This window comes from Scophthalmus maximus, chromosome 16 (genome assembly GCF_022379125.1).
Source record: "Scophthalmus maximus strain ysfricsl-2021 chromosome 16, ASM2237912v1, whole genome shotgun sequence".
In the NCBI taxonomy this organism is placed as follows: Eukaryota; Metazoa; Chordata; class Actinopteri; order Pleuronectiformes; family Scophthalmidae; genus Scophthalmus; species Scophthalmus maximus.
In genome coordinates, this window is record NC_061530.1 from 1047931 (window position 1) to 1063613 (window position 15683).

General features: G+C 39.2%; 1 long non-coding RNA gene across 1 annotated transcript; it reads left to right on the forward strand.

Moving 5' to 3' along the window:
* Positions 1–10081: 10081 nt before the first annotated feature.
* Positions 10082–14482, forward strand: LOC118287139. The gene is made up of 2 exons (XR_004785579.2): positions 10082–14099; positions 14387–14482. It is a non-coding gene; the product is annotated as an uncharacterized LOC118287139 (long non-coding RNA).
* Positions 14483–15683: the final 1201 nt, after the last annotated feature.

Consider the following 15683-nt stretch of genomic DNA (forward strand, 5'->3'; position numbering starts at 1 on the left):
GTGATACAGACTGTAACCGGAAATGCACGTTAGCCAAACAAATGGCTCACATGCTCACTGCTCTCTCTCACTCGCTCATACAATATCGGGCAGCGCAGCGCACGGGACTTAAAAGACAGTTCAAACCCTCGGGGCGGTTTGACGGGAAATTTTTGTGGTTTCGGAACCGTGGCTTTTTCATACCGCGGTTTACCTTGAAACCGGAAACCGGCCCATGCCTAGCCACACAATACCAGAGGTGATTAAATACACGCTGGAAGCTCAAATGGCATTAACAGCAGCTAAAGGGGCTGGCTAACACAGAAGCCTTTAAGACAATTCTTCCATTTTGGTGCTTCAAGTTCCTCTACCACTTTCTCCTTCCCACATATGGAGGACCTCGATAGGACAGGTGTTAGCCAATCAAAGAGCTTGTTCCCATGCTAATTTGCATTGTTTTACCCAACCAACACAAGGCCTCCAAGTGCCACGGAATGCTGGATGGAGAGGTGAAATGACTTTGCAAATCCAATTTTCGAAAGGAAATGGATTCGAAAAATGAGAAAAGGAATTGCCCTTTTAAATGCCTTATTAAAAGCTGTATTCTTAATTCGATTTGTGAATTCAGTCATTTATTTCTGTTTTAACAACTGCATTTTCAAATTGATTTTTAAATGCTCTTATTTATTTAGGAATTCATTAATGTGTGTTTAAATTATGTATTTAAATACTGTTTTACAGTTTCAATTGGAAAATCTTTTTAGACTTCCTCTATTTAATAATGGATTAAATTAATGGATAAAGAAATGATCTATTTAAAATTTCCCTGTCCCTTGCGGTCCTCCATACCGTGGAACCTGTGGACGAATCCACAATACAGTCCAGATAGGCCCACATTAAACACATAGGGGCCCCACATGGACATGCGGGCTGGGTGTAGACCGTACATGTTTTAACCCGCAGACAGCACTATTTTGAACAAATAACTAATAAGTACATGATGTTGTGTGTTGGGTGATGGGACTAACATAAAGCCTGTCAAAGAAAAAAAGTAACACAACTTAATATATTCACTCAGACTACTACCTACTACCGTTGGACTCTACTGTTGCAAATAGTTGTAGGCCTTTCACTATAAACCTGGTCACAGCGAGGTCTCCCTTAAATTGCCATAAACAGCTAAAGTTGTTTAAGTAATGATCTGGCTTCTGGGCTCCGATGCTCTTCACCTGTGCCACACCCGGTCGAGCCTTAGATACACATAATACAATTTGGTTATACACATAACCAAATAGGAATTTTATGTTAATTACTTCAATTGAAAACATATGAGCATCTCTCCTTTCCTGTATCGCTCCTCTTCTCTCTCCAACTGGTAGAGTGTGCTTAGGTTTTCAGGGACTCAAAGTCGCTTATCTGGGTAATAAACACTTTTTCTGTGAAGCACCGTCTTGACTTTACTTTCATATACAGTACTTTAAACTGAGATCAATTTCTGTATTAAAAAAAAAGTTTTAGCCTTGCTTCCCCTATCGCTCCAAGCTTCGCTCTGTTACATTAAAAATGAGGAGGCTTTCGGCTCAGGAGTCTTTGGTCCCTGCAGCCATTACACTGAGGATAAGTCATAGCTATACTTTGCACAAGTGTTCATTTATTGTTGCTTTTATGTATGTATTTATTTATTATATCTTAACCTTTATGTATGTTTTCATAAACTAAACAAATTTTTACTGATTCATTTTGTTTCACTTTCTTTTTACTATTAGTATTTAGTTCACATCAATATTTAAGTATAATCTGGACCGGTAAGAACTTTTTAAATTTGATTTTAATTTTTGCCATTTCTTCTTAATTTCCACTGTCTTAAGTTGAATGATGTGTGATATGTACCTCTTTTTTTTCCCATATGTGTGTATGAGGACTCTACTGCAGTCAAAATCTACCTCTGGGTACTAATAAAGTAACTTGAACTTGAACTTGAAGCATGTTGCAGTCCAGATTGCTCACATGTGCCACCTGGTAGTTGTTGGTACCCACTGCAGCTATTGCTGGACTAACAAAGAGCTCTTAAGGAAAGGTATTACTTTATTGTAAATACTTTGTATGAAATACAAACATATTATACAATTTTATTACAATACAAAGATAAAAACAAACAACAAAATCCTCCAGGCAGCCTTTAAACTCCAGAGAAATTACAAACATTGAAAGGTAAGGCATTCTTTGCAGCAGAAGCCATGTGTTCTTTGTCGAATACTAAGGACTGGGTTAGTTATTATCACATGACAGGAAACAATGTTGTACTGAATATCAGCACTGCTGTGATACGGTCATTCAAAATTTTATTTTAATTAGTTTAATGACAATATTTGCAACATTGTCATGGGACCAACGAAAGGGCAGTTTGAACACTGCAGCCTTTTTGTTACCGTGTGCTAAAAGTTTGTATGGTATTAGCTAAAGGCTACTGACAATGGACTGCATGCTAATGACCTATGCTTCACCTACTGACTGTGTGTGGTTTTTATGGAGCCATTTTATTGTAAAAGGTTGATATTTTGAGTAATTAGTAATTAATTTTGCTTGATAACAATTTTGCGAATAACTTTTTATCAGTTACTTGATAACACTGCACAATTAAACTATACTTGAAAATACAAGTTCCACCTCTTGTTGGTTGGACTACCCAACAGGCCTAGGCCTACATACTGAGGTTCATTTTTATTTTATCTCTTTTATTTTTCATCCCTCAATTGCCCATTAATTAGATACTTAAATGAATAAGAGTGTGTGTGTGTGTGTGTGTGTGTGTGTGTGTGTGTGTGAGTGAATGTGTTTTTGTTCATTTGCTTTTGTGTAAGTATATTCAATGTAGGTTCACTACGAGAGCACAGGAAACCAGAGTCAATGTGAAAATGACGTTGTGTCGCCATTTTGTCTGTAGGTCACTGTTGTGTCTCTCCCCGCTCCTCTAGCCTTGGTCTGGAGTCCGAGATCTATGGTTATGGTAAGTTTAGTAAAATAATGTGATAATTATACACATTGTATTGGGTTTTGTCACTCAGTAATTTGATACACTAGCTGGCCGGCTAATTAGCTAACTCAACATTATGAAGCTAGTTAGAGTTAGCTAACTAGCTACATTATTAACATGGACCAGACATTAAGCTATTCCTGGTTGTATTGGAAAGTGAAGTTATGAGGTTGATAAATAGCGTATAATAAACATGGGATAATATGAACATTACTCTGCCTCACCAGTTTAACTTTGTGGTTTTGTGCCCCGGTTATAATTAGCTGGCTAGCAGTTGCAACGTTGCAAAGTTCACATAGGGGATGGATCACCGCAAAGAGCTCTGATATGTCAATTTGTGCGAGCAGTTGCCTTGTTGTTCACTCCAAAGTTGCATTTCTCCAGCTGGTGATCAGGTGATTCTGCCCATCTGCTCATCTAATGTTAATCACACATTAGGTTACCACCTCTCTCTCTGTGTATGTGTGTGTGTGTGTGCGTGTGTGTGTGTCTGCTCGTCTCTCTTGCTCTCTGTTTAACTGACAAACAGGTTAGAATTAAAAACACAATCACAAATTGTACTTTTACTTTTTATGATATATTTAGAGGATGGGTGATGTCAAAATGTCATCATGTGTTGGGAACTTCAGGAGAACCGCTGGGAGATTGGAATATAATCAAAAGGAATGGCAAGCATGGCACACATATTCCATCATTTCTATCATTACATATAACCATTATTTCGTTAATAATAATTATCAGTGTGCTTTCTTGCCAGATTGCACACAAAAAATAAAATAGACAAGAAGACGAAAATATTACAGGAGACCATTGGCCGGTCGAAATGCTCTACACTGCTGTCTGAACTGCTGCATTGGTTAACATGGGCAATAAGGCACCTGTTTGCTTTATAGGGAAAGCAAATGGATGCAGGTTGAGTATAAAACCCATTCTTGGTTATTGGACTAGGAAGTTTCCTAAATCTTGACGTGACCCAGAAGTATTTCATCAGCAGCTATGATAAGAGCAGTTCGGATTCTTTAAATGCTAAGGAAAGGTACTCCAATGCTTCCTTTCATATCTTCTTTAGCATAGGGTAAACTGGACCTTCCTATGCGAAAGGTAAGGAGAAATAGACGCCCCACAATTCATTGGGGCAGCGATATTTAACGTGACATGTATGAACATAAAAGATTGAATCTGAAGTAGAAGTAGAAGAGTATGAATATGAAGCAGAAGTGACGCACGTCATCATGTAAGTTACTTTTACATATGAATCATTTACATCTGATATCACACGCTGGTAATACACACTGAAAAAAGGATGGATGGAGCTGCTTTGTTTTTTGTAGTCCATTTCAGGAATGTATAGTTTCACCATGGTAGACACACGTCAATAACATTCGCCGTTGCATAATGACATAGTATAGTAAAAGTCGAGTCGGATTTTCTGAGCACTACTTTTCGCTTTTCCTAAGTCCTATGAGTCCTCCTTTACACGTTTCCTTGACCTCATGACGTTTTCCACTTAGGTCAAGCAATAGTGGATAGGAATGATAGATAGGAAGGACATTTGGACTGCACCCCTTGTTTCTCAAACCTTAAACCTGCTATCTCTCCCTCTTGCCTATGGGTCACCCCCATGCCAACTAGCTCACTTTGTAAGATATTGAAAAATTATGATTTTCCCATTGTTTTCCTTTTTTTCTGGGAAAGTGTTTATATTCATTGTGTATATATAAAACCTTTAAGATGTTATATTAATCCATTTAATAACCCTAATCCAAATACACATTTTTCATACTTTTAACCAGCTGCAATATCACTTTCAGTGGGATAATTTCATTGATAGATAATTTAAGTATGCAAATATCAAGATCTTCTAACTTTGTGATATTGAGATTAGGGAATACACAATGGACTTGATGACTTCACATCATCATTCATTGGTGAGCTTAGGATATGGATGAAAGAGGTGTTCCAGTGCCCAAGATGTCCTCTTAAGCCCCCAACTCACAAAAGTGGCTTAAAAAATCTACAGCTTTACCAAAGAATTCACATTCACCAGCATTATCGCTGTAGTAATTCAACAAGAACAAGAACTGAGTCCACTACCTGAGGATACAAAATCTAGACTCTACTGTTCAGTGTTTGACTTCAACAGTTGGTGATATTGTTAACCAGCTTACTGACTCTAGTCAAAAACAGTTGTCATTATTCTATCTTGCCACTAAAAGTATTGACATTTTTTCATGTTTTTACGTAAGAAATGTGGATGGGATATGTAAGTTTTCATTGTCCAGGCCTATGCTTTATACAATGTTAGGTGTGTTATCTTGATCCTAATGTCAGTCTCTGGAGCATCCGAATGCCCTACTCTAAATAAGAAAAAATAAAACCTAGTGAACTGCCTGCTTGAGAATGTCAGCACCAACTTTGACTTCTTTTCTCTTATTCTTATAGAGTAATTCCTAAAATGATATCCAGGGCCTTTACATTACCGCAACTGCAGAACATAGGCCGTGAGAATGACATGGAACCAACTGAATGTCCATATTGATATACTGTTTGTATACATTGCCATTACAAGCATAGGTACACAAATTAAACAACAAAACATGCAGTGCAGAATATACAACTACATTTGCATAATGTATGTACAATGTAATACCTTGATTATATTTCTGGATTTTTGTCAGATTCACTCAGGAGGAAATATTAAACTAAGGAGCTTGCAGTGCCAATCTGGGGCACAAGGACACCGGGGGAAGGGGAGTCCCACAACTAAATCTTCCAGGCAGCCTTTTAACTCCAGAGAAATTACAAACATTGAAAGGTAAGGCATTCTTCACAGCAGAAGCCATGTGGTCGCTAAGGACTGGGTTAGTTATTTAAGCAATATCACATGACAGGACACAATGTTGTATTGAATTTTCCCGGGAAAATCCCGGGACCTGTTAAGGATCCCAACTGCTGAGGGGAAGAAACGGTTCATGTGGCGGGAGGTTTTGGGCCTGAAGGACCGCAGCCTCCTGCCAGAGGGGAGAGTGACAAAGAGTCTGTGACCGGGATGGGAGGGGTCGGCCACAATCCTACCTGCACGCCTCAGAGCCCTGGAGGTGTGCAGGTCCTGAAGGGATGGAAGGTTGCAGCTGATCACCTTCTCAGCAGAGCAAATGATACACTGCAGTCTGCTCTTATCCTTAGCGGTGGCTCCTGATAAGCCACTGCTAATGTTCAGATCCCATTTTAGGTCCTGAGCGATGATGGTGCTCAGGAAGCGGCAGGACTCCACAGACTTGACTGCCACACAGGATGACGGGGACGGGTGGGGCTGGGTTCTTCCTGTAGTCCACAACTATCTCCACTGTCTTCAGAGCATTAAGCTCCAGGTTGTTCTGGCTGCACCAGGTCACCAGATGGCCAATCTACCACCTGTAGGTGGACTCATACCCGCCAGAGATGAGCCCAATGAGTGTGGTGTCCTCCGGGAACTTCAGGAGCTTAACGAACTGGTGACTGGAGGTGCAACCGTTGGTGTACAGGGAGAAAAGGAGGGGGAAAAGAACGCAGCCTTGGGGGGATCTGGTGCTGATGGTCTGGGATTCAGAGACGTGTTTCCCAGGCTTCACGCGCTGCTTCCTGTCAGACAGGAAGTCTGTGATCCACCTGCAGGTGGAGTCGGACACGTGGAGCTGGGAGAGCTTGTCCTGTAGCAGACCAGGGAGGATAGTGTTGAAGGCAGAGCTGAAGTCCACAAACAGGATCCTGGCGTATGTTCCTGGGGAGTTCAGATGCTGGAGGGTGGAGTGGAGGGCCATGTTTACTGCATCGTCTACAGACCTGTTGGCCTTGTAGGCAAACTGCAGTGGGTCCAGGAGTGGGTTGGTTATGGCTTTGAGGTTGGACAGCACAAGGCACTCAAACGACTTCATGACCACAGAGGTCAGGGCGATGGGTCTGTAGTCATTCAGTCCTGTGATCCTTGTCTTTTTGAGGCCGGGGATGATGGTGGAGACTTTGAAGCAGGCTGGCACAAGACATGTCTCCAGTGAGGTACAACTATAACAGTTTTCACATACACATAAAAGACAGAGTAACTGTATTCTGCAGAAACCTGGGCCTGTAGTCAAACTGCTTAAATTGAAAACTTAGACCAAAAGGGGCAGGAAGCGATTTTGGAGAAATGTTGTTTCTCTCTTTGTTGTTGTTGTTGTGATTTTACTGCTCTGACTGGGCCTCGAACCCGTATGGGAAACCCCGATGTTGCAGCGCCACACACTAGGACGTCTGTTAATGTGTCGACAAGTGATGTTTACAAACTGCACTCACATTGTTGTATGATGTGGTTCGCACCATTTTTTTGTTATCAATTTACAGAACCAGCACTGAGCCAAAAGCCCAGATTCTTTTTCGATAGCTAGTGGACCGTAGGGAAATATTCACTGATTTTACAAAACATGTATTGCTTTAGAATCGCTTACTGCCCCTTTAAAGCTACAGTGTGTTATATTTAGGAGAACGTATTAACAGAAATTGAATATATTGTCCATCACCTGCAACAAAGAACCAAGGTTTTTTTTGTAAACTTTGAATGAGTTAATTATAGTATGTAGATGTGAATCCTGTGTATGTCGCCATATTTTTTTCCTATATATATACATATGTCCTGGTCAAAAATAACTCCAAGGTTCCTCACAGTAGAACTGGAGGCCAAATTTATGCCATCTAAGGTAACTATATGTTCAGATAATGTTTCTCTGAGGTTTCTCTGTTTAGGGCCAGTACAATGATGTCATTTTTATCTAAATTTAAAAGTATTATATTATAGGTCATCCATGCCTTTATGTCTTAAGACAAGCCTGTCGTTTGTCCATCCTTATTAGTATCATCTGGCTTAATAGATGAATACAGCTGAGTATCATCTGCATAACAATGGAAATGTATGTGGTGCTTTCTTATAATATTCCTTATAAGGGAAGCATTTATAAAGTGAAAAGCACAGAACCTTGTGCGACTCCATTGCATTACATTCATTTACTGACTTCACTTTACTGACTCATTGAATAACTTTTGTATTAACACCATCATTACATCAATAAGTTTCGATATTATTGTTGTCATTATAAGAACCAGTCTGACAATAAAAGACAATGGTTACACATCTGTTCCTGGTCTCTCTCATTTCACTATTCCCATCTCTCTTCTCTCCCCCTCTTTCCACCCACCTCTCCTCTCTTACCCATTTCTCTCCTCTCACCCCAACCGGTCGAAGCAGATGACCGTCCACAACTGAGTCTGGTTCTGTTAGAGATTTTTTCCAGTGTAAAGGGAGGTTCTTTTTTCTCCACTGTAGCCAAGTGCTGCTCATTGTGGTAACTGTTGGATTTCTCTGTGAAAGTGTGAGGTCTCGTTAATGTTAATGTATGTTGTGATTTGGCATGTAATGTAATTGAATGTAATTGAATTGAAATTTGTGGTTAGTGTAGTTGCAGAGCAGGAGCCAAATGCAGACGCAAGGCAGGTAGCAAGGTTAGTTGAAATTTAATAATAAAAAAGACTTATAGTGATAGAAGGGTGGCTGGCAAAAAACAAGCAGGAACACAGAGGAAAGACAATATCAGGAACACAAGGAAAAAGGGGAAGTGAACAGGGAACATGAACAGAACATGATACATCAGAGTAGACACAGACTAAATACACAAGGGAGGCAGGGACAAGACAAAGACAGGAAATCACTAAGTAAGAGACACACGAGGATAGTGACTTCAAAGTAAAACAAAAAATACTAAACTCAAGATGCAACAAACACTGGGTATCACAAGAAAGTAACTCAACTGAGGCAGACACACAAGGAAGGATACGTCAATGATAATTCAACACACAAATTTAAACACAGAAAGTAATGAAGTAATGCAGTCCATACAGATGATCCAAAAGTCCTATTTCTTGAAGTTCTCAAGATTTAATCAGGAGCCAAACTGCTCTGGCCAGGCCACTAACCCTGGTCCTCGCTGTGGGAGTCCGACGCTCTAACCACTAGGCCAGAACCGCGGAGTTGCAGCGCCACCCACCAGCACGTCTGTTAAGGCGTCGACGAGTGATGTTAACAAATTGCACTCGCAGTGTTGTGATTTACGGAGCGTAGGCTGCGCTGAAAACATATATATGGATATTCGCTTATTTTTGCAAAACGAAAACGTGTATTACTTTAGAATCGCTTACTGCCCCTTTAACAATGGTATTCATTTCTGGTCAGTCTCTGACCTGGTACCAGACAGTTGACATCATAATTCAAGTTACTGCCTCTCACTTTAATTGGAAACAGATGACTGTATTATTGACTGGCCAATAACAGCTCTAAATAAGGTACTGATTTCCCCAATGAAAATTTAAAGAAAAACATGTTGCTGTGTTCGCAGCAACATGCACTGGTCTTTGGAACATCCCAGCTTAGACAGAGCACTAAGGAGAGTCTGGCGCAGAAAACAAGGAGGAGAATAATGATGAAATAGCTGCATATGACCTGGTTCTTATATTTCATGCGCAGATAAGAAATCCATAGCAAAATATGAAGAATATTGTTACACTCAATTTATTAAATTTTGATTGAAGTTTTACAAGTCAATAAAAATAGAATTCACTATATTACATCGGCCTTCAGGTTCTTAAGTGACGGAGCACTGATTCAAAGCTTGTGACCTTTTTCACACAGTGACATAACAGTGGGATGCTGATTTATCCTCAAAATTAATTTCATTTATTGGTAGTTCTAATTCATCTTTTAGTCCTCTTTTCAATTATTGTACTGATACATTTGCACAACTGAAATTCCCAGTTAAATGTTCATTTATGTATTTAATTTTTGTTATTGATTTTTTTTTGTGTGTTACACTCAGACACATCAGGAACAGTGTTTGTGCCAGCAAGACTTTATCATTGCACACAGTGTGTGAACATGCATTTCACTCCATGGCGTTCATAGGGCTACAGAGAGCTGGGGATCAGAGGCAGCAGAGGGGCCTTGATGTTCAAGGGACAAGGCCAGGGAGTTGACATCCCTCTGACTCAGCCACCATGACCAAAATACAAAAGCCCTTCTTATTTGCATTTGCTGCATCAAGACATTCAATCTCTTCCTCTTTGAGAGCAGGGATTTGAACTAATCATCCAGCAAGTATTGAGTGATTACATTTTCATCAGATGAAATGTAAGAGGGTTGAAAGATCAAGTGAATTAATGGATGACCTAATCATGGTGGATTGGCTGTATTGATTCAGATGGTCATATCCTCATTGTCTGTCAGGCCACAGGAGCTAGAGGAAGACACAATCCCTCACTGGCTGAAACCGCCATATTCGAGAAACCCTCATTCAGATAACACTAATTTAGCCCGTACTCCTGCTCCCATACGATTTAAACAGATTAGGGTAGGAATGGCAATCTACCTTAGTTGCATCTTAGAATATGTCTTACAGTGGGTTAGACTTCAAATAATTTACTGTAACTTGGGTATTTAATGTTTTGTCATATTACCTTATGAGGAGAGATTCCAGAGCATGGTGCTGCTGCATAATACACCCTCCATATATGAACTTTTATTGATACGAGGTGTGTTGAAAATGTTAACATGCTTGCAGATGCAATTTTGCACACAAACAAAATTATGATTTGGTGGTGGGTGACACTGGCTGCCATCACTGCAAAGACAGTAATTTTTCAAGGACAGTCCTCTGCATGCATGTGAATAATCAAAGTTGCAGAACTTGTGGTATAATATTCATACAACATCACAGATAGTACTTCTGCAATCTATATTCATTCCTCCTTAATAAGAATAAAAATACTTAAGATTTAGAATAGGTGTAGACAACAGGCAAGTACAGAGGTCATTCTCAGCAAGTGCCCTCCAGACACGTAACAGCAGGTTTTGAAACAGGAACGTCTCACTGCAGACAGTCATGTTCATTCACCTCAGTTTGTGTTGACTGAGACAGCATCTCAAATTAGAGAGAAAAATAGTCCTGCACCAGGGCAGGTACTCAAAAAAAAACTCAGGTGAAAAAGTAATATATTTGAATGCACTAAAAATGTACTTTAATATCGTCAAGTACATTTCTAGCATGTTACAGATTCTTGTACAAAATTTAAGAGCAACAAAAACACATTATAAATCCACTAAAAACAAGTTAATTTCTAAATCAATTGTACTTCAGTGTACTTAAAATAAGCACACTAGGTACTAATCATTAAATGCACATTCAGTGTATTCATATGAAGTATATTAGCCCGATTAGTGCATTAATTAGTAGTGTGCTTTGAATGCCTTACATTCAAGTTCTATCTAAGTGGATTTTTATACAGTACCAACAAGTCCATTTATAGTATACTTATAAAAAAAACTTTTGCCACACTTTCCAAATGTTTTCAAGATATTGTTAGCATAGCAGTGTTTAAGTACACTTAAAAAAAGTTCATTAATAATTACAGTGACTTTAATCATGGCAGTTGAGATATCTCAACAGTGGGTTGGATTACAATGAGCTATTTGTTATCGTGATCTGATTATATTTGTATTGGTTATGTTGTATATTATTATATTTATATTATATTATCATAATACATATTTATTATATATTTCATTTGCTATCCATCTGTACTTGGTTGCCTTTCAAGGCTGGCTGGACTCATCCAGTAGGTATTCTTTTTATTGTCTTTTATGTCCCATGCCTGCTGCTGCAGACAAATAGCATTGCTTGATTTAAACCCATCAGGTTTGAAATGAACCGTGAGCCAATTGCAATAGAATATGTGCGCACATGTGCATAGACGTGCATAACATTTTTGTTGAAGTTTGGCCTTTTAAAGCGAATTTGCAAGTAATGGGCCTAATTGGTCAGCGTGGATTTGAAGACGGAACCATTAAAGTTTGGTTGTCAACAGTACTGATTGTGACTCATCAGTACAGACAGCAGCTTGTCCAGGTATTTACACGACCGGACCTCTTAAGTGAAGACGGATGGATCGAAAGCTTGGCTACCAGGAAAGCGCAATAAAAGGTGACCGTAAAACTTCTCTTACCCTGAGGTTTGCATTTTCATAAACTATGGTGTGAGAAGTGTCTTTTGAATGACTGTTCTTTCTACAATGACCAAACATGAGAACAGGCAACGGAGTTCATCATAAACAGTGTTAGCATTTATGCAACAGGTGGAAAAATTAAGTCATAAAGGGTAAAGCTAGCTATTGTGAGTATAAGGCTATGACCAAGCATAATGACAGTAAAGTAAAATTAAATGATGGACTGAGGATGTCAGTCTTGCTAATTTAATAATTAAAAACCCTTAACCATGCTAACTTAATTTCCTTTTACATTTTGTGAGAATTTCTTCAAACAAAACCTAAAGTGAAACAATAAGCAGCAATAAGCAGTGCTTTTCTGATGATATTATTTATTTTGGTGGATAATAATATACCACGTTTTTTCATTCTTTTTGAATGCTGGGTAATGTGATTTATTTTTCAACCTCAATATAGCAAAATCCTGGATTAAAACATCCAAATGTGAATAATGTTTTATCTTTAAGTGAAACTGTTGTTTTGTTTATTGTGTGTACCTTTCTTACCAAACTGACAGTACACAGAAGTAGACTTAATTTAAGTGTACATACTGTGTACTTTTTAGTGTGCTATTTATTAGTTACTAAGTATACTAAATATATGTAATTAGTACTACTTAAGATATACTGAAATAAGTGTACGCTGTAGTACTATATTGAGTCTTCAAGATTCACTTAAATGCATTTTAAAGTATATGTTCTTTCAGCTTAAGAGATATTTTAATTAAATTTAATGTGCACTTCAAATTCAAATAAATTATATTTATATTGTATTATGCACACATTTTGATTGGATTAAAATTATATTTCATGCATATTATAAGAATGTTGAAGTTTAAATAAAGTACATTTTGAAAAAGTATAGAATTATTTAAAAAAAACTAGTGTACTTAAATATACTTTAGTACGTCTTCATGGTGCCTCAAAATAGTACAGTCAAATACACTAAGTTGTATTTCAGTACATCTTTAGTAGTAGTACATCTTTAGCACACTAAGTACATTGTTAGTACATCGAGATTAGCACACTTTTCCTACATTAGTCATGTACACGAGAAGTATGTTTAGTGTACTTAAATTAAGTATACTTCAGTGTACTTTTTTTCATGTGGGAAGTTATGTAAATTCACTGGTACGGGCACAGGTATAATTAAGTTAATGTGGGCGGGCAGCGGGTGATAACAAAAGTGTGTTTTTTCCTAAAGAAATCAGAAATTTTAATAATTTTGGAGCATTTCTTAAATTTAATCAGCTTCCTATAAACCACAAGGATTTGTTTTTGGTCTTTGGCCCCTTCACATCTGCTTAGACAACACTGTCAACAATTTTGGGCAGGCAGTGCTGGTTAGTACATTTTCATGGAAGGCATAAAGAAAAGAAATGCCAGTGGTGAATACCAAACTCTTAACAATACATATTTAATGCTATTCAATGTTACCATGGTTGATTATGATTCGAATTCATGTCTCTACATGTGTAAACTGCAGTTAAAAATTAAGCCATTTGATGTGAGAGATTGTGTATGTAGACTGTGTCTTTAATCACAGGTGACGGGTAGGGTCACCAGACGTTATGTTAACGGGTCTGGTCAAGACTCGGAAATAATTGTGGCTAACGGGTCGGTTCCGGTACAGTAGAAACCTGTTGAACATAGTGAAGCATTAATCAGCAAAACACTCCGATTTTTTTCTGGGGATGGGGGGTAATCAAAACAGAATTAATAGGAGAGGGAATATTTGTACGAGCTGTCCAGAAACTTGACTGTGTGTCACAGCCCTGGCTGTGATATTAGGCTCTCCCTGTGTTTCTGTCTCCCCCTGACTCCTCCCCCTTTCCCTGGCTTTGTGTATGTGCATGTTTTGTCGCCAGGTGGCGACGTAATCACGGCACCTGAGGAGCAGCACGGCTGGGTGCAATCATTAATCATCCCTACAGTTTAAGACACCGACACACCAGTCATTCGTCGCCGAATTATTCAGCTAATCAATGGTAGTGAGAATTCATGCTCATGATCTTGTGTACTCTTATGCTGCGTTCCAGTTTACCTCGAAACTGGGATCCCAAAAATTGGGGTTGTAATTTTTTTCCGACCTCCTGAGTCGTTATTCCGACTCTCAGGGGCGTTCCATTTGCAATTTTCGACTCGGGGGTCGTAATTCTGAGTTCCAAGATCATACTGGAACAATAAAAACCCAACTTCCGAGGTAAACTGAAACGGAGCATTTGTAAGAAACTTTGTGATCCAGTGTCTAACTATGCTATTCATTCATGCCCAGGAATTGCTGCTCCAGAGGGTTCGTCTCCACGCCACTCCGTGACTGCCTGTCTGCTCAAGTTAACATTATTCATATTAAATACTGCTACCAACTTTCCCTCATTGTCTGTCTGCCTTTTGGGATTCCTAAACGAAAACGTAACAAAATAATCTGGCCAAAACTATACCCGTGGACACAGACATCCTCTGTCAAACTTTGGCGTCCCAAGGAGTCCTCACTATATAAATATAGTCCATTAGTCCATAGTCCATTTATCTCCCCAAACGGGAGCGTTTTTCCGGAGATGTGGGTGCATGCAGGCACATTGCTCCCTGGTATTTGAGTTACAACCATCTATGTATAACACAGGCTTTCATTATAAGTTTAGTGTCTGGGAAAGCTGCGCAGTGGGCTATAGTCTTGTTGCTCAGTTACTGTTAACTCGTATTCTATGTTTTGTGACGAAAAGTGTTTGATCACCCTGTCAAGGGCAAGGAGGCAGCCAGTCAGCTACTCTCCCCTCAGACAGGGCGCATGTTGAGTAGCTAATTAGGCCGTTGATATTAGGATTTTGGCAGCTGAGAGTGGGTGGGATGACACTGCGTTACAGGGGTTTTTATTCATGGGTTAGCAGAAAATTTAAAGGATGAGTTAGTGACTAGAGATGAGTCACCTAGCCAAGATTCAGTAATATCCTTAGCTACCCGCCTAAATAACCGTCTCCTTCCCTCAACCCATAAGAACCAATGCAGTTGGGTGGGGCTCAACTAACCCCCTAGGAAAGACAGAAATGCTTTCAGTCCCGACTGTTTCTACTGTGGCCAGCTGTCAAGGCTGAGCAGGAAGCAGGAACCAAATGCAAAGGTGATGAAAAAAGATATTTAATAATAAAAGAAAACCAACCTACAACTAAGGGTGTCCACAAAATGTAGCAAACAAAGGTAATCCAAATACTGGAGCCAGGGGGAAAAAAATGCAGAAACAGACCGGTGCAAATAGCAGGAACAGACAACATCAAAAAAACAGACGATCCAACAACAGACAAAGGGAAGCACAGAGACTAAATACACACAAGCAGGGCAGGGCAATTAGAACACAGGTGAGACACATTAGGAACAGGTGCAGACAATCACAGGGGCAGGAGACAGGAAAAAACAAGACACCAGAAACAAGACACAGGACAGGAAGTGAAACACAATGAACTAATTCAAAATAAAACAGGAAATGAGAACACAAGATCATGACAGAACCCCCCTCTTAAGGACCAAATTCCAGACGGTCAAAAAAAAAAAAAAAATCTACACAGAGCAAGGTGGAT